The following is a 20,555-nucleotide window of genomic DNA, read 5'->3' as shown; positions in this document are numbered from 1 at the left end:
ATGTATTCACCCATTCAGTCATTGAGTGGTTTAGTGAGTGAGCCTGCTGTCTGCAATAGAGGATCTCTGGACGAATCAGACAGCGTGCTTAACCGTGACAGAGAGAGAGAGAGAGAGAGACCGAAAGAGAGAGAGAGAGAGAGAGAGAAAAGGCGTTTCCAGGTTGCTGAAGCCGGTGATAGAGCAGCGGACGGCGGAGCAGACAGACAGACAGACCAGAGAGAATCACCATTCTCTGTTTATCACCTCCAAACAGTGACTGACAGCTCGTCCCCCACGCAGATGAAACGCACAGACATCCACCACCGCACGACTTAAAAAAAAACCGCAAAAAAGTGAACCGAGACTGACAGGAGTGGACTTTTTTTTTTTTTTTTTTAATTTTGATTATTTGTCTCCCCCCACCCCACCACCACCACCCTCCCCCACCCTCCTCCTCTTCCTCCTCCTCCTCCTCCTCCTCCTCTGCAGCACACTTGTCCTCTCCAGAAATATTATCAAAATTCCCCACAGAGCCGCTTTGGGTGAGAGGAGCTTTATCATCCCGCAGACTCCCGCATCTCTCTCCCTGCCTCCTATCTGCTGAGCTCGGGGTGAGTACTCTGTTTAACTCCCTTCATTTCTCTCCCATGCAAACTGGGCTATGTCTTTAAAGACCAAAAAAAATAAAAAAAATAATTGGAGACAGTCATCTTCTTGGGCCATTTCCTCTCCTCGCATACCGTTACATGGTGTCTGATGGCTCGCTACTTCACTGTCTGTCTGGAAAATGTAGCTTTCCAGCTTGTTTTGGCATCAAGTAGGTCGATTACACAGAAAGGGGGGGGAGAAGTTGAGGAAATGGGGCGTTCACGGTCCTTAAGGGTATTGAATTTCACATAAAAAAAATCCATTCGTATGGACATTTTTGGACACAGGAGGAAGACTTTCTTCTTGGTAACCGCAACTGAAAAAAAAAATTGACAATAATTAATCAATAGAAACATTTTGTGTTTGTGTAAAAAGTTCTGTGAAGTAAGGAGCCATGTGAAATGTGCGATGCCTTGTTGACCTGCCAGGAGTTCAGCGTTGAACTTGACTGTTAAGTGTCAAGTTGGTGGATTCCCCCCTTCTCAAGAGGGCATTTAACACACCATTGATTAAACTAATTGGATTGGGTTTAGTGTCTCTCCAGGCATTAGCTATCCAATGTCCTTTTTTTCGTTACTTCCCAGCCAAAATATTCCCATAATATTCCCGTTGAAACTCTATTTAGATATGTTATTATGTGTTCTCCTATTGGATCTTAATTAATTAAATTATTTATATATAATATTAGCTTATAGGAGTCTGTTTCCCAAGTTGTTTACACATATATTTGTAAGGATCACTGCGGACAGATTGCTTATGAACTATCGGTGTCCACATGTGACTGTCCCGGATGGCTGTGTGTGTGTGTGTGTGTGTGTGTGTGTGTGTGTGTGTGTGTGTGTGTGTGTGTGTGGTGTGTGGAAGGGTGGGTCTTTTATGAATGGATGTGTCTGGCCTGCTACTCCACCCCTCACCAATAGCTGGTTTATATCACCTAATCTTCCTGTATTGTATTTTATTTTGAATCCCCTGAAGATGTCGTGAAAGTTTTCCTGTTGTATTATTATTGTTGTTGTTGTTTATTAAGCCATTTTAAGCCTAAACCGACGTTCTGTTTAAGCTGAAAATAGCTTTTGTTTTGACCCAAATTTGTGTAAATACTTAGGAACTCATAATAGTACAATAAATAGACTAGCAGAGGTAAATAACAAGCAGTGAAAGCCATTGTGATTTGAATATTGTTATATTTTTTTTAGAGTATTGTGCGATGCAGAACTTCAGTCTCTGTCTTTGTCTTATTATGTTGATTATTTTCTCGTTTGGTGAATAAATTAGGTTTAAAATGTCGGAAAATAGTGGAAAAATGGCCATCAAAACGTCACAGAATCATTAGGAAAGGATAAATATGTATATTTGCATGAAAATTACAAAAAGATTCATCCGTCATTTAAACAATAACTTTATTTATCTCTTGATCGGTACTTGTTTCAGTGTTCTTCTCTTGCATCCTGACCCCTATGTGACACACAAATCCATCCCTCCACATTCTGCACACAATTACTGCAGAGTGTGTGACATTCGTACAGCATGACAGCTGTCCGTCTGTTTCCTGTGAGGCTGCATTCCATTCATATCGTCCCACCACGGGCTGCACTTTTTTACAAGCTGTTAAACAAACCCAGTACAGCAGAACAGAGTCTACTTTATGTCATTGGAACAGAAACTGATGGTAAATTCCTGTCAAGTTTAGAGCGTTTCATTAAATGCTAGCAATAGTAAAGCGTCCCTGTAATCCATGAATTGAATGTGTGTGTGTGTGTGTGTGTGTGTGTGTGTGTTTGTGTGTGTGTGTGTGTGTGTGTGTGTGTGTGTGTGTGTGTGTGTGTGTGTGTGTCTAGCTTAGCAGGTTTATGAGGACGTTTTTGGAAAAGTGTGGATTTCCTTGAAAGGACGATTTGAGGGGTTTAAGGACAACTTATTTTTCAGGTTAAAATTAGGGCGAGGTGCTGGAGGAGCTAGAGTCCTCACAATTATACAAGTACAAGTGTGTGTGTGTGTGTGTGTGTGTGTGTGTGTGTGTGTGTGTGTGTGTGTGTGTGTGTGTGTGTGTGTGTGTGTGCGTCTGACTCAGCTTTTTGGGAGCCAGTCTCCTCTGATACACATCGATCCGTCTTCTCGGACAGAGCAACAACATAAAAAAAAAAAGAAACTGGGCAGCGCAGCAGAAATGTGCTTTCTCTCCCGGGTTCACTTCCTCTCTGTGTTTGTCCGTGGTGTCGGTTGTCCCCCCCGCCGCCGCCAAGGGAATGTTTGTGGTCGGCTGTTTACAGGCGCTGAGTCAAACACCGTTTTTTTTTTTCCGGGAAGATCAGCGTTAAACTAGTGTAACTTGATGCAAATCAAAACAAGATAAAAACAGTCATTTTATTTCCCTTTTTTATTTCTTGCTTGGACTTTCTTGATATGGAATTTCAGTGTCAGCAAGCTGTTCATTCTCACACATTCCAGGCAACAACTGACTTACCAAAATAAACCAAATTCCTGCAACTGAAACCCATAAATTCACTCTCAAGTTTACCCAAGATGTGAAAGCTTCTGCAACCACAGGAAATGAGGAATGGAATCTTTGTTCAGGCAGAAACTGGATTCCCCAACATCTGATATATTTCCTCTCTCCTCCCTTTTTGGTTTCATTTGGTATGAAACACCACAGCCGGAGTTTTAGCAGGACTGAAACATGATTAAAACATATTTTAGAAGAATACTTCAACACCTGCACCACTTACAAGGCTGAAAGCACCATGGCGATCTGCAGGGGCCCATGATGGAGGGGGCCCAGAGGGCCCCATGAAAATGAATCTTTACAGGGCCCCATATAATCAACACATGTCCTGGCAAAATTTTTTTTGTTTTGGACCAATTGTTACCAGGACATGGAAAATAAAACATGTGTGATTATATGTTAGTTAATAACTTAGTGTCATTATTTTTTCTGTATTATAATTTCATCATCATTAGGGGCCTCTCTGGGCCCCCCTCCATCATGGGCCCCTAGAATCCGTCTCCTTTACCCCCCCTTTTCGGCGCCCCTGGCGATCTGCACCAAACCTCACCAGCAATCCATCCAATAGTCACTAAAAGCAAAACATGGCGCTAGAGGAAAAGTCACTTTTCAGGACTGAAGTCTGTAGGATATGTTTCTACAAAACCTACCTGCAGTGCATGTAATAGTTGTTAACATATTTCAGTATTGACGTCACAGTTTACAGGTCAGCAAATGTAACCAGCAAAATGACCTTTTTGCACACATATTTAATTATTTGACATGATAGACGTTCGACATATCACGCAAAAACAATTTCCATTTAATCATATTAGTTTGGTACAGCACCCAACCTCGGTTAAAGTTTGGGAAATTTGAAGTTAACCTCTTGCTTTGTTTTAAAAACTGCCTGTATTCGCATGAGGAAACTGAGGTTTTGACTACTATGATATTCTTTTTTCTTTCTAAAGTGAATGTGTCGACAACACTTTGAATGCCCCGATGCGTTTGTTGTTGCCTCCCTAAGGGGGCACCACAAAGCTTCAGTGGACTGAAAGCTTTTTAAACCTTTCAGTATGAAGAGAGGCTTAGATTTTGTTTTTCGGAACTCAAAAGCAAGAAGGTTTGAATTCTACCAACCAAATGTGGCTCTCGTTATTCAGTTTTTGTCCTAAAAGAACCAAAAACCGGTCACTGACTTTGCTAATATTCAGTGTTTTTATTTGAATATATATTCATTACTGTCAGGATTGAAATTCACCACAGGCCTGCATTGTTGTCAGTGTAGAAAAGTCTCAGAAAAAGCCTTTCATATCACCATGACACCCAGGCTAACCTCCATTGCATCCGCACTGGCAGGCCGACATTATATATTTAATAAAGCCCCGGTATCAGCCTGACCCGACAACAATGCCCGTCGGCACTGCTCACTGGGTAATTAAGATCACATCACGCTGAAAACCAACACAGATGCGTGTGTGGTGTCAAAGGGAGGACTCCGATGTCATGAAAACGACCCGTCGCTCTGAAAAGCATCGCCTCCTGCAGCAGTGGATCCTCTGACGCTCCTCCTGGTACACGGAGGGGTCGGATATGTCCCTGTCAGACGACCCCGGGGCCTTTTGTCTCCCCCCCACCTCACCCCCTGCTGCGAGGTTTTGTTTTCACCGTGTGCTCCGGCCTCTCTGGAAGCTATGAGTTGCAGAGGGGTCAGCGGCATTTACGCCTCGTTACATCACCGCCTGTAATCTGCACTACGGCCATCCGCCCGCTCGCATCGTCCTCCGCCTGCCTCCTCCTCCTCCTCTCTCTCTCTCTCTCCTCAGGTCTGTTCTAGGCATCCATTTACAGATTAAACTGTCGGAGCAGATGCCTCACTCTAACTGAAAGTAAAAACAACAACAACAACAACGTTCTAGATGTGCAACGAGAAAAAAAAAAATGCATGAGGAATTAGAAATTAGCACCGTTATCCTGCAGCACAGAACAGATGCTGAGCTTGAAGTGATGCAGAGAGCGATGACGTCGCATAACTAGAAGGCCAACGCAGTTTCCAAAAGGGGAAAAATAATGTGTGATTCGTGTCTGCTCCAGAATAGAATGGGTTCTTCTTTTGCACGTGCAACACATCCAAGAAGTTTAATAAAAAATGGGTTCAGTAGTTTTTTCCGAAACCCTTCTTTACAAACGGACCAAACGACAAATCAGAAAACCAAACCGAATACCTCCTCAACGGCGATTATAATCCTCTGGCTACAAATATGTATATTTTTCTATTGATGACTCTATTAATGTCTGTTCCCGTGTTTTCGATGAGACGGGGGCATTGTAAAAGAGCAAACTGCCCAATTTAGAGCCTGAATAAAGGTTAAATACATAGATGACTAATTGCCTCATAGACTTTGGTTTCCATTGACCTTACCTGAGTTTTAAGGACCGCAACCTGAACTTCAATGACATGAATCATCGGCTGAGACGCCACTCAGAGCTAAACCTCATTTGTCAGTCAAATTACTGCATATGTTTAACTGCTGCATCACAAATGGAGCCACGCAGGCACAGCCCTGAACCCTTTGTTTTTTTGTCTGAAACAGCATAGAAAACTTTTGCCTGATGTCTCCATGTCAGTTGTTGGGGTCACAGGAAGTGATGCTAAGATCGTTGACAAAGTAGGACCGGACCAAGAGTGAAACCAGCACCTAGAGCTAATCCTACGGCCCCCCCCTCTGTTTATTAAAGCATCTATAACAAACACTGTGTTGTGCTCACCCAGAGAACTGGAAAATCTGCTCTTCAACAAACGGGAAGTAATGCCTTTAAGGGGAAGTCCGCATTTCCAGTTACATCACGGGTTATAATCGATTTTAATTCGCCTGTCACAGATTCCTTCTGTTCTTGATACAGATGGTCCTATTAAGTGGGTTTTATCATCTAAATCCACCCACTAGACTCCATTATATAAATATGTACCCTTTCATTTGCAGGATAGTGTATTTAGCATTATGTTTATGATGACTATTACTTAGAAATATGATATTTGGAAAAGGAAATGAGCTGAGTTTGTCACAATTTATCTTCTAACCCGAAGGAGAGATTTACCTTGTTACAGTGTTTTCATATCTGAGGCATGTGCGATGGATGATTTATTTTAAATTCCCCAACAACACGAAGGTTAAGCCCGTCTCTCTCATTCTGCAGCCACATGGACACATAAAAAAAACAAAAACACAGATTTAATCCCTCCAGCAACTGCTTGGTTGCGTGGTTGTTCAGTTGCTGTGCTACAAGTGACGCCTACACCAGTGCAGAAACGACTTCTTGTTTCTTTATATGCTCGCTTCCACTTTTGATGCTGTTTTATCATATCTGTATTTAAATGAATCCATGCAAATATCTCCAGCTGCAGAGTTTTCAAATGTCCCCTTTTTGGAGTGGAGCAGCAGGGTAGTGAGGATGGGAGGGGGGGGAGGCACAACTACAGTGTGGGTTACATGCAAAATTGGAGTGATTCTGCAGATTTTTACCGATGGAGGGCTGTTTTTACCAAACCTGGAAGTGTTTCATAATAAGCACAGTCTGTGTGATAAATGGAGCTAGTGATCCACACACACATGCAGTACACCTAAGCCTGCACAGATGGTGCAGATGGGCTGAACACGTGGATATGCGCACACATACACACACACACACACACACACACACACACACACACACACACACACACACTGTCTTTCTCTCTGTTTTACATGCGCACACACAAACATACACACTTTGATTCACATAAACTGCTCTGTCGCTCGACTCAGAAATGAAACGCCTCAGTGGGTCTGATTGGATTTGAAAAGCGTTGAAGGGGAGGGGGGTGAATACAGTGTGTGTGTGTGTGTGTGTGTGTGTGTGTGTGTGTGTGTGTGTGTGTGTGTGTGTGTGTGTGTGTGTGTGTGTGTGTGTGTGTGTGTGTGTGTGTGTGTGTGTGTTGCAGGTGTTACAGGATATCCTGTCGAGGGTCACCTCAAAGTGTTGACTCTGTTTCTGTCTGCCTGTCTCTCGCTCACATCCGCTTTAATAACTAAACCGATCGCACTAAACTCTCCACCACTTCCTGGGTGGGGTCGGAAACTCCACGCGGCTGAATGAACTGTGGTCTTCTCATCTGCAACTTACAAGCAGCCGTTTGGTTTCCAGTATTTTCACTAAACTGAGAAAAATGAATCTACCCGGTGCATTCAGATGTTTGGGGAAAGAACAATATCTGATTGTTTGTTCAGCAAGATTACAACAAAAACATTCAGTATTTACTTAATGGGCATTAAATCAATGGAGGTGAATGGGTTTTTGGTTGTGTTGCTGAAAATAGTTTTTGTAGAAAGTAGTTCCAAAGGGTAAATTGTTCATCTCTAGAGATGCCTGGCATTAACAAGCTACATCTAAAATCAAGACAAACACAAACTTTGTGATGCCCTTAAAGATTAGGTGTTAATTCTGTAGTTTTTTTTCGTTGAGAAAGTTGCTGTGTCACGGCCGACACTTGACGCCTCAGATTTAGCATTTTTCTCAAGGCACTCAAAATACATTGACATTTCGGGAATTATGTTATTGTGCCTTCTTGCCGACAGTTAGGTGAGAAGATCGATACCACACATCCATATGTATAATATGAAGCTACATCCAGGAGGTGGTTAGCTTAGCATAAAAGGCTGGTAGCAGGGAGGAACCGGCTAGCCAGTTGTCTTTACATTTAGTTTTTTTACAGATTAAACGTGTTTATTAGTGAGCGATAGAGGTGCTGGTAGGTGGATATTGTTACCTTTGGACATAGAAAGACTAGTTGTTTCCAGCCTTTATGCTAAGCTAAGCTAATTGTCTCCTGGTACAGACATGTGAGTGGTATCAATCTTCTCATCTAACTCTCGGTAACAAAGCAAATTAGTGTACTTTACAAAATGTTACACTATTACATTTCAGGACCGTGCTTGCTTCCAAAAGCCATATATAAATATACCTTTTTAAAAGAAGAAACAAACACTCCTGAAATGCAATAACCCCGGTGTTTGTGTGACACACGGCTAACTTTTTGGCCAGTTTTTGTTTTAGTCATGCGACAGACGAGGACTCAGCCTGTGGCGTTGCGGAGAAGCTGGCATTGCCCGCCGGGGGGTCTGGTGTGTTTGTGCTTCTTCATCTGCTCTTTGGATGATGAGGGACATGTTTGTGTGTTTGTGTGTTTGTGTGTGTGTGTGTGTGTGTGTGTGTGTGTGTGTGTGTGTGTGTGTGTGTGTGTGTGTGTGTGTGTGGCGTGGGTGGAAAGTACAGGTCTACAACAGTTGCTCTGATGAGCCATGACTGCGTTTGATGAGACACTTTGTGAGGCTGAGGTGATTCAGAGCAGTCGTTTTTTTCTGTCGCACCCTGAATTAGACTTCAAAAGACTGAGCTTGTTTCATGGGCGATTTTTCAGTTGATATACTCATGATGGAGAATAACAAGCTGGTATTTCCTGATGTTTGTTTGATTACCTCAACACATCTGTCTCAGCATCAGTGTCGTCCATCTCCAAAAGGACGTTTGCTTCCTGAGCCCAGAACGTGTCTTTGCCTGCCTTAATGTTATTTCCTCCAACCCCTGCTCTAGCGTATATGTGTTCATGTACGTGTGGTTGAAAAAGCCTTGGGAATCAGGTTAACCTCCCCGCCACAGAGATGAAAGTACACACACACACACACACACACACACATGTGTACCGTCTCTACAGTGAAACTGATAAAATGCGATGCAGGCGTCAAACTTGCCTCGTGTACGTTGTTTATGTAACCCTCCGGGGACCTGTGTACCCACCTAGTGCTGGAGGTGTTGCAGCTTGCACTAATGCATTGTACCATTACACAAGAGCCGAATACAAGCTCTAACGTAATGCCTTTTCACAGTTTTTGCAGAGACTAAATCCGAGGTGGACAGCAAGAAGCCCACAAGCCACATTTTCGCTTGTTTGAGATCAGGCTGGTCTCAAATCTGTTTCCTCCCTTGCAGCACTTCAACGTTTGAAACCTCTTCTAATGATGAGCTTAAATTTGAATTTATTTTTTAGTCCATGTGGAAATTGTCTCAGTGCTTCAAAACTACTTAAGCCTGCCTGTCTCATCCTAGCTATCTGCGTGAAGTTTGGTTTAAGAGATGACATCTTTAAAGGATCAACAATCGTGTTAATCAATTTTCTTGAAAACAACGTGTTCCTCTTTGTGTATATTTGGAATAATGAACACTATGCATCAACCTTTAAACCCCTGAGCATGTGCAACCTAATCTTTTTTAAATCTAATCCAGTTGGTAAATAATGATCCTTATCCTTATAACACAACTAAATTAGCATATGTGTTGGTATCAACTCTGGGGGAAAAATAAGCTACAGTGATCCGAGATGTTTGAATTTGTGCAAAGGTGACCAATAGATTTGTGCGATTTGTCTTATTGATTTACTGAAAGCTTAAAGGCAAGCACACAATTTGGGAATGCGAATACTGGATTTGCAGTTTTCTGATGCCATTTTCGTAAGTCCAGGGAAAAAATGCCAATGCACAGAAATTTACTCAATTAGATTCATCTGTACAAGGGCGAAAAAAACACCAGTCAAATATTGTTGTGTGTGCGCATGTAGCTTAATTTATTGGTAAAGGTAAAGGTCTAATTTTGGTATAAATTCAGTGTATTATGTTCTACCACTAGAGGATGGTTAAGTTTGGTATTTTTTTTGTTTTAATTCTACACAGTGGCTTTAATTTACCACGGAAATTCTACTTGTAGGAACTAAAGTTTTTTTCTTACGTATCAAATTCCATGATGAATGTCGGTGAAAAAACATGTTTAGCTGATCAATTACCGACCTGATATGAGCTAGCTTCGCTCACATTACATAAAATTGATTAAAAGTGTCAGTAAACCAGTTTCCAGACAGAAGCAGCTCAGAATTTATGTCCAGTTTATTGTTCATAGCTGTTTCCTAACAGACTGAAAACCTCCTGCAGTCTTCACCCTTGCAGCTCGATATTGGAGAACACTAACTGGCTCACACTTCACTGTATGTTCACTCCGTTACAACAACAACAAAAAAAACAGATCATCTTAGTCATCGTCGTGTCTCATATTGTCCTCTGTCTCTTGGTGATGTTTCATACGGTTGGGGAACTATCGAGCAGAAGAAGTCAATTTTACTTGATCATTAACAGTGAAGGCAAAGCGCAGACAGAAATAATGAAAGCATCACCAGAATGAGGCAATGAGAGGAAAACATTAAATAACCCTGTCGTGTTCCCTTTTTTTTTTAAAGACCTTGCACAGCATCTAGTCACCCATTAGCGACGACAACAAGCATGTGTTATAGAGCGGATTGATCTTTAATGGTGTATTACATAAGCAGTAATTGAATCCAGGCAATAAAGCGGATGAAAGTTACATTTTGGCCGTGCCGATAATTACTGTGAGAAGACAGAGCTGTGAGCTGTTTTGGTTGCTAAGGCAAGTGGTTTTTGGTAACCAAGGACCTAACCTTTCATGAAGATATACTCTCGCTACATATTGTAACGATTCAGTTCACTCGTGAAGGTAATGATACGGTGAAAAAGTCGCAATATCCTTGAGGTTGTTCCTCATTGTAATTGCGGGCACTTTGTTGGCTGCGTACCTGCTCTTTATGTAACATTCCTATGTACCAAGTATCTGAAAGAGGATCGAGGACTTAAGATATTAGTATATTATGTTCTCCTTAACATGATATCTTGAGAATGCCTTGACTAGAATTTCACTTTGACACAAGTATCCACTTGGAGAATTTGGATGTCACTGTGACATCACAAAACAAGTTTTTGGCCATTACTCAATAATTACATTACATTACATTACAGTCATTTAGCAGACGCTTTTATCCAATCTTACCATCCAGACTTACAATCAGTAGTATATTACATATCATTCACCCATTCACACACTGATGACAGGCTACCATGCAAGGTGCCACCATCAGACTCTAACTAACATTCATACAACATCCAGTCCACACCGATGGCAAGCAACTTGGGGTTAAATGTCTTGCCCGAGGACACATCGACTGCCGAAGCCGGGTATCGAACCACCGACCCTCTGATTGGAGAACTACCTTGCTCTCCACTACGCCACAGCTAATGCTAATTATGTCAATTTCGCAGGATTGTCTCATAGGATCAAATTTGGTGATGACATTTTGGACAGACATGGATGCAAACTGCAACTTGATTGGTTGAAGGAGGCATTGAACCACGACTTTTGAATGAATTGCGATAAGAATTTCAACAGATATTCATGGTTTCCAGATGATGTATCCAACTGACTTTGGTTATCCCTTGACTTTCATCCTATTTCTATTTAATACTTTTTAAAGGATTGCCATGCATTTTGGCACAGATATCCATGTTCTCCTGAGGATGAATTGTAACAACTTTGATTGATCTCGTTAGCTAACCATCTAGCGCCATTATTAGGTAATGTAATATTTATCCATTACTTTGGTTTTTGATATAATACCAGCAAAACAAATGACATTCTCTTCAGCTACGGATGAACTTTGGAATTTTTAGGAAATGTTAGCATGCTCACACGAATATTGAAAACATTATACCTGCCAAACATCAATGTGTTTTTAGCAGTGTCATTGTTTATTTTTTATTTTATTTGCACTATACATTTATTGCACCAGAATCAGCAAAAAGCTGACTTCCATTGTCTTTTCCCTGTGTGGAGGCCACCAGCGATGCACAGCTTGATGAAGTAAAAGATCTATTTCGCCATACTAGCATTAGCATTTAGCTCAAACCCCACGGTGTCCTAATTCAGCCTCACGTTAGCCGTTAGCATGGCCGTACGCTCTTGTTCAACAGAATAAAGGTGCAATCTAGCAGTTGAATTCTCGTCAGTCAACAGGTGCCAGCGTAAACGCGAACATCCCCGTAGTCCTGCTTTGCCGGCGGGAAATTTCATTTAACTGTGAGTTATTTCCTCAATAATGTGGAGGCAAAAAATAACGTGGAATCCTGCAGAGAATTCATCCACCGCTGTGTTATTATAGAAATCCATAATAGAGCTGTAATGTGTAGAGGGCGACGAAGGCAAGCAGGTAAAGTACGGCAGTTAGATGTCTTACATACCCCCCCGATGCAGGCTGATGGACTGAGTTTCATTTCCTCCTCCATGGTACCGGCGTGCTTTATCCACTAATGGAACAATAGGGAACGACAGAAAGAGAGACGGAGAGAGCAATAGAGGAATCTGAATTTTTCAGTGAGGCCTGGAGTCTGAAACATAGACTGAACAACTTGTTTAATCTCTAATGGACTGTTTGGGACTCCAGCCCATTTATAAATGTGTGTGTTAGTGTGTGTGTGTGAGTGTGAGTGTGTGTGTGTGTGAGTGTGTGTGTGTGTGTGTGTGTGTTAGAGAGGGGTCAATGGCTCCAATATGGACAGCCATTCCCAACAGTCCCTGACCGTTTGACTCCACGTCCCCGTTAGTGAAAGTGTGTGTGTGTGTGTGTGTGTGTGTGTGTGTGTGTGTGTGTGTGTGTGTGTGTGTGTGTGTGTGTGTGTGTGTGTGTGTGTGTGTGTGTGTGTGTGTGTGTGTGTTTTGTCTCCCCCTTCGGCTCAGATGATGCCTGTAACTGACGATGACTCAGACAGCACCCCACCCCTCCACCCTCCTCTCCTTCCTCTTCCTTTCCCTCATCCTGCTCTCCTTTCTCTCTCTCACCTCCTCTTCCTTTCTCCTGTCTCCCTCCTCCCTTATTTTTCATTTCCTGTTCTCCATCACAGCAGCGGTTCTTGTGTTTCTGTAGATTAAGGATCAGGGTACAGGTGTTCTCTGCACACACATCCTTTTAACTTCTCTGACAGTTCAACATCCATAGCAATGCTAAATTCCTCAATTAAAACACTTGTTACAGGCTAATGCAAGAGTTAAAATAACTTACTGGTCCTTTTCTCTTGGAAAGTATTTAAAAAAGAAAGTACAACAATTATTTGTAACCTGCAACACTTTTTACCTTCAAAATGTGGCAAATTTTGTTGGTTATTTTGCTTCATATGCAAAACCTGCAGTGAGTATTATTTTCTTTGGACTGTTATTTTGTGCTCTTAATTTTGCTAGCACTTGGTAACTATGAATTTTTGATTCATAGTTGCGATTTCATAATTTTGTCCTTTTGTTTTCGTCACTCTGGTGCAAAAGAAAGAAGTCAGGGGATCGCCAGAGTCAGCAGGATTCATCATCTGGAAACCATGAATATCTTTATCATTATTTCAATGCAAATTCATACAAATGTTCCGAAGAAGATTTTTTTTTTAGGCTGCTAGCGTGGCTTTAAAAGTTTTGGAGTGAAACAGTTGAAGGACAAATCCGTTTAGCAAAACAAAACAAGATTCAAATTACTGATTAGGAAAATTGAAAAAGCTAACAACAGCTTTGTCATGCGGATCCTGTTACGACCTCCATGTCTGAATGTTTAAACCAGCTCCGGTGCAGAACTGCAAAGAGGAGTGTTTTTTGGCTCCCAGGTCAGAACGGGGCGGAATATCATTATTACTTTTCAGCGACAAATCCTCTCGCACCTCAACGCCACTTCCAAACGCCACGGCCAACTTTAACTATCTGCTCTGCACGGAGGAGCTGCATGTTTACAGCCAACGCTCTTCTATGAAGCGAGCTTTATGTAAGCGCGTGTGATGTCGGTGTGAACTGAGACCAGTTGTGTTTTTGTGGTGGCACACGGTGCATGAGACAATGTGCATTTTTGAGTGTGTTTGTGTGTACATTTCATGCAAACGGACAGTAGATATGTGGAGAGTGTCTGTAGATGCAAGCATTCATGTGGGTTGATATAGGCGTGGGTGCTCCGGCCTTGTTTATTCTTGTGTGTGTGTGTGTGTGTGTGTGTGTCTGCAGCTGTGGCTCTTGTCCACTGTGTGAGGCGAGGTTATGGCATCCTGTTCCTTTTCCTCGCTGCCTCTCCATCTGGAGCAGAGCCAGCCTCAGTGAACTGTGCATTACAGTTGGATACAGACCCATTATCAGTGTGGAGAATGCCGGCATCCGGACCAAGGCCTGCTGTGTAACTGTGCGTCTGCGTCCGTCTGTGTATGTATGTTTATGTGTATGTGTGTGTGTGTGTGTGTGTGTGTTTATGTGTGAGTGTGCAAGTTTGTAGCGTTACTTGACATTTTCTTATTTCTTTATTAAAAAAATTGCAGTTTTGCGAAAATAACGGGGGAAAAAACCCCCAGTGTTTGTGTATTTGGTGTGAATGTTTGGCTGTGTGTGTGCGTGTGTTAATGTTCTTATATTTCTATGAATTGTGAAGACCAAATGTCTCAATGGATGAATGGAGATGGAAAATAATTTGACACAAATCCTCAATGGTGGAATTTGAATTTTTTTTTGCGAAAGTGATTCTCCGCTTAAAATATACTCAAGAGAATAAAAGGAAGTAAACAAGTTTCCATTAAGGCGTGGCATCTCCCTTTAATAACTTCACATTTGAATGCAAGCTGTCCTATGAAGTGTACAATTTCCTACTTTAACATTCACCTTCTATGTATCGTTACTTTTGACGACAGCATCTATGAGTTTGGGAAGAACCTCCGGTGCCGTTCTCAGCTGCCAAGGTTAGCCTAACATTGTGAAACAAGTAACATCAACTATGTTAATAGGCTTAGCTAACGTTAGCTAACAGCGCTATAGTGCTAAGGGGGCTCGTCAACTAACTATGGCGTTATTTTGGAATAAAACATTAGTTGCTCTAACTAGTGGAACCTAATAACCGCAAGGTAAACATCTTTTGGTCGGCTTCACAAACTGCTAACCATGTCCAGCTGAATGGTTGCCAGTAGCGACGGAAGATGTGCCCTCGTAAAAGCCTTCAAATTTACTTTTATGAATTTCAAATACATAACATATATATTCATAAATATGAAGTGGAGCTCACATTGGAGTCCATCTGACGCTGTTTTAATGTATGGCATTACCAGGGAGCAGCAGTATTAACTCACAGCTCACGTGCATTATTGTTTCCCAACAATATATGTTGGGAAACAAACATTTCCCAACATATTTCCCAACAAAACCAAGTTATGGACCCAAACACATGCACAAAAACATATTGGTTTTTGTGCATGTGGTCTTGGTTCTTGGTTCCCTCTGTACTGCTATTTTTCCATCTCCTCCCTGAAACAGCAGCTGCTGTAAATGCAGTGACAGGCGAGCTGAACAAACGCCTGAGTCGCAGGCTTACTCTCCTACATATGCTTCACACGCGTAAAAAAAACATGGGCCAACAATAGGGAAGAGAAAAACATGTTGTTTCGAAGGCACAATGTTCACCCGACGATAGCAGCTTGAAAAGAAGGTGAGAACGAACGTGGGTTTGTGCAGGTGTCTGTCAATTACAGACCAGAAATCACACAAACACACCTACACAGCGTAACAGTGTGCAGCGGATGAGGTGAAGGACGGGTAGCTTGAGAAATCCATTGCGTCTCATTCAGAATATTCAAAAATGTGATGTCGTTGTGCAGCAAAAAAAACAACTTTCACATGATATGAGGAAAACGAGAGCTACAGTTTTTCTTCTTTTGTCTGTCTTTCCCGTCTTCTCCAAGTGTTCCAGCTTCATTTTTTCCCCATCTTGCCGTTTCTCCATCTGGGATCAGGCGGGAGCCAAACAGGAACTCGTTTTTTTTCTTCCCCTCTTTTCCTTGTTTTTGTTAAGTCAGCGTCTTGAAGTTATTTATTAAGTTATTATTGGAAACAAACCCCTGCACCATCAGAGTCAAAGTGGGCCTTTTATCAGCATGTGATTTTGACCCAGTGTGTGTGTGTGTATCACTTGGACCATGTGCATGTTTTATGATTTTATTGCCTTTGTTGGCATATTGCTGAGAGCGAGAGAGAGAGCGAGAGAGAGAGAGAGAGAGAGCACAGTCTGTTCTGTATTTGTAGTATTGGTGTTGTTTTTATGGCCCAGAATGCACTCTCCTTTATCTGTTACAGTCAAAATGTCTTCCTATCTGAAGTAAGAGCCCGATTCATTAATGACAGGGAACAGGAAGTGCCAAAGAATCTGTTTGTTGCCGTGTACAAATGACTTTGGTTTCATTCGCATGTAGACCAAAATAACAATAAGAGTTTGTGTTTTCTTGATTTTCATTTTTTTTTTATTTCTAGAATGCAGCGTGCATCAAAGTGAGATTAAAACACTGATAACAAGATCAAGAAGGCAGATGTCCGGGGGTTCACATACAACAGAGTGTTGGATGTTGGAGGAGTCTCAGAGAGAGCGAAAAGAAGGAGGAAAAATAGAACGTGTGAGATTATGTGAGCAGAATGGTGCAGAAAAGCACCAAAAGGGGGGGTAGTGAGGAAAAGGTGTTGGAGACTGAGGATGTGAGAAAAGAAAATGAAGATGTGTTTTTTTTTTTGGTTTTCTCGAGTTAACTGACGTCACCTGAAGTGCAGCATGACTACGACGGCAGAAAAAAACACTCTTTAATGGTCTTATTTCAGTTCATTTAAGGAGTAGTTTGACATTTTGGAACTCTTTTTATTTGGTTTTATGAAGATACAACCGGCAGCTTGTTAGCTTAGCATAAACCTTGTAAACGTGTATTAGTTTCCATATTCTACATAGAACTCGATCCTTCTTTGAGCAGCAGTTGCGCTGCCTTCCGTGCTCCTCGCAAACTTGTATCTACAACTTCAGAAGTTGTAATATAAGACTTGGCATGTGTGGACATCTTTTAGTCGGAAGAAAACAAGATGGCCGAAGTTGTGTTGTTGTTGTTGTTGTTGTTGTGCTTTAGTAGCACTTTGGAGAGGATTCAGATGCGTTACAAGGTTTCTGGATGTATTTTAAAAGTACCATCAATACTTCCAAAATAATAATAATAATAATACATTTTATTTGTATAGCGCTTTAAAAGATACTCAAAGGCACTTTACATGGTAAAGACTGAAACAATAAATTAAATAACAATGTATACAAGGCAGGGAGATAACATTATTAAAAACATACATAACTAGCATCACAGGTTGAAATCAGATGGACTTTACAAGGAAAAATCTTGTGTAGGATCCTCTTAAATGTGTATCGTATGTAATTAGTGTGATATGTTTGTGTATTTGCTCAGAGATTAGGTGTAGAGAGAACCTTCACCTTGTCTACTTGCTGCTCTGCTGTGGTTATTTTGGGATTGAAGGAGGCTTTTGAACTTCATAATCAACTTTTTAGGTGAAAGTGAAATGCTCCTGCTCTGCTTCCTGTGAGCATACTATTATTTATTTTCCCTCTATTGTTCTGTGAACTTCAACCCCCTTCTGAGGAAATGAGTTGCCATGATGGCGACCTCTCTGCCATCTGGCTCTCGTCTTCTCATCTGGGGACGGGCCGTAAACGCGTCTCGAACACGAGTCGGAGCTCAATGAGAGGGTAACCGAGTTTAACATCTCAACACCGCCTCATCCCTCCTCCTTCCTTCCCATCCCTCGCTTTCTATCCTCTTCTCCCCTCGGGCCTTTCACCGCTTGTCTCTCCGATTCTGTGCTCGTGACCCTGTAGACGTACAGACACGTCATCGGATGATCACAAGAAAACCAGCCAGACTCCCGGCTGATTTTCTTGATTATTGGACGACCGGTCAAAACATCCGACAGTGTTTCCCCGCAGGCTGACTGTGTCTGAATGTTTTTTTTGGCTCCTAATTAGTTTCCCCGCTTGACTACCTGGCCACCTGTCTGTCTGGCACTCGGTTTTTTGAAGCAGAATTTAAAATCCTGATTATTTAGTTGAATGCTTGGACGATGATTTAAAAATGGAGCTTAAAGAAGAAACATTGTGTGTCTGTTTTAGCCCTTTAGCTAACTGCAAATAGTTGTCTGCCAGTGAGAACCATACTTATTAAAATCTGGTACCCTTTAAATGTTCAGATATACTGAAACTTTAAGTGTTCCTTTATTGGTTGAGAAAATCCCCCTTCTTCTTAAACTGAATAAATAAATCAAAAACCACACAGATGATCTGCAAATAAAAGCCTCATAAAACAAAATCCTGGCATTTTGTTTTATATTTAATGTTACTGCGGGTCTGGCTATTCTTTAAAACACTGCCTTTTTTCATTTTTATAGTTATTTTCCTACCAAGCAGGCAGCTGACAATTTCTATTTATTTTAGTAAGCTCCTTGAAAAAAGAATTTTTTAAGGAAATATGTCTTTATTGCCTTTCTTCTGGGTTTGATATACAATAACAGGATAAAATAAAAATGCATCTGTATTTACTTTTTCTGCATCATTTCTGTCAGTCACATGTTGCACAGTCAGAGTGTGTGCGGTTGATGGTGTGTCATGGAAAGGCTAGATATAAATCCAGACGAACTCACTGTCCCTTCGCTCCACTTTTTACTCAGAACTGCAAGTAGGCTGCAGTCCAATAAATGAACGGGGGATTTTTCAACAAGAACAAACACATCTTGTCTTCTTTTATAAGTTGATCATTCTTTTTGGGGTCACATGAAGTCTTGTGTTTATGAGTGTAATATCACAGACAACAGGACTTTTAAAGGAAAACATTTTGTGCCCAAAACAACAAATTATTGCTGAATGAAGACTGTTATTCATGGAGAGACAAAACAAAGATTAAGGATTATAGCAACATACTTTATGTCTTTTGTTTTTCTTGTCGCTGTGTATGAGTTTACAAAAGGGCTGTATCTGAATTTTGCCAGATCTTCTGGTATCCAGGGCTGAAACAGTCCAGCATTGCGAGCCTCTCGTCCACTCGTTCCAGCATTCAGCTCAACAGCTTATTTTTTAGATGCGACAGCTAGTTGTTAAAAAGCTGTTAGTACGCCATCATTTTCCAGCGGATCACGGGAAATCAAATGGATCTGAAATGAGTGCAATTTGGAGTAATAACGCTCAATTTTCTCGATCATTCATTGTCAGAAGAACAAGTCATAAAAGGTGTGTTAGCCATAGAGTCCTTTGCTACTTCTATGAGCCTGGAAAGCAAAGATGGATGAAAATGGTGGTGAGGTTTGGTAGATTTAGCCGTTGAAATATATGGAAAACGTTCATTTTGCTACAATCTTCATCCACGGAGTGGCTCCATTTTTGGTTGTTTTCTAGTCTCGTGGTCACCAACACACGTTTTAATGCTCCGCTGCACACATTCTTACAAAAGCCTGCAGTGTGGTATTGATAAAAAAAAAAAAAATAGAGCAGGAGGAAGAAATGAGGAAGAGCTACGGAGCGAGGGAGGCAGAGATCAGAAGGAGAGATATTTTTGACTTCACAGCGGGATGTCTGGAGAGGCTTACGTCAGCTCGTGATTTGCACCTTTTGTCACATTTTTTTTTTGCCTGGAAGTTTTGCTCAAAACGATGTTGCAGTCTCGCTTGTGCACAAACACACCAGGAAAAAAAAAAAAAAAAAAAATCCTCATTTCATCTCCACACACAGCCGGCCCCTCCCCTCCTCATCCGCTCTCCTCCCAGAGGCACAGAGATATTTTTATCTTCCATAAAGCCCAAACGCTAATGAAGCGTCCTCGACACAAATACATTTCCATGATTTAATATTTTTTTATTTTCAAATCTGTTTCCTATGCCACGGCTGCTGTGACACATCGGCAACATCTCTGTCTGCTGTGGTGAACACTGTCACAGTGCATGAGTGTCAAGATTATATGAGTTTTGTCTGAGGCATTCTAGTCATTATTGTGCGTTTAAAACACAAATTTAAAAATTACTCAGTCTTAAAATTGTGTTTGGTGAGAGAGGCAGCCAGGTGAGAGGATTCCACTTATTTCCAGTCCATTTACTTGTTTCCAGCATGGTTAACTGTGTCAGAAAATAAGAGCTTCCAAACACACACACGGCACTTTGTTTAAGGAAATCCTTCAAGTGATTGTGTTTGCATTCGAGATGAGAAAACATTCTCCTGTGCTTGGATTAGAAGGCAGAAGGTGTTTTTTTTTTTTTACATGAAGCTGCATTCACTTTGTATAGTTGGTCGTATTTTATATTGTATGAGTTTGATCGAAATCATTAGCTGCAGACATAATGATTTACACAAGGTATTATCACCTATTGCTGTATTTTAAGATTCAAAATCACTGCTGTCAAAGCCTAAATCCATCACCTCATCATGTCATCGGCATCGAGGGATGTGTTTTCAGTGTGCATGATGCAATAGATTGTCATATACCACACAATATACATACCATATAAGGCCACAGACTACAGCCTTGCAGTACATGATATCATTCATCACTCAATGCCATCAGATTGGCGCTGAGGAGAAGTAATATACATGTTCTCTGGTTCGTTTTAGCAATAGGATTTATGTCAGATAATCCTCTGCAAACATACAGTATGT

General features: G+C 41.4%; 1 protein-coding gene across 1 annotated transcript in view; it reads left to right on the top strand.

Annotated features, from left to right (window-relative positions):
• The first annotated feature begins 466 nt into the window (after window positions 1-466).
• Window positions 467-20,555, top strand: part of LOC129093479 (astrocytic phosphoprotein PEA-15) — a 40,829-nt gene continuing 20,740 nt past the window's right edge. The window contains exon 1 of the mRNA XM_054601510.1: window positions 467-593. The gene's annotated coding sequence lies outside the window, so the exon portion shown is untranslated. The remainder of the gene's footprint in view (window positions 594-20,555) is intronic.

The sequence above is a fragment of the Anoplopoma fimbria genome, chromosome 7 (genome assembly GCF_027596085.1).
Source record: "Anoplopoma fimbria isolate UVic2021 breed Golden Eagle Sablefish chromosome 7, Afim_UVic_2022, whole genome shotgun sequence".
Lineage (NCBI taxonomy): Eukaryota > Metazoa > Chordata > Actinopteri > Perciformes > Anoplopomatidae > Anoplopoma > Anoplopoma fimbria.
Note: the sequence above shows the minus strand (reverse complement) of the source record. Positions and strands in the feature narration are given on the sequence as shown.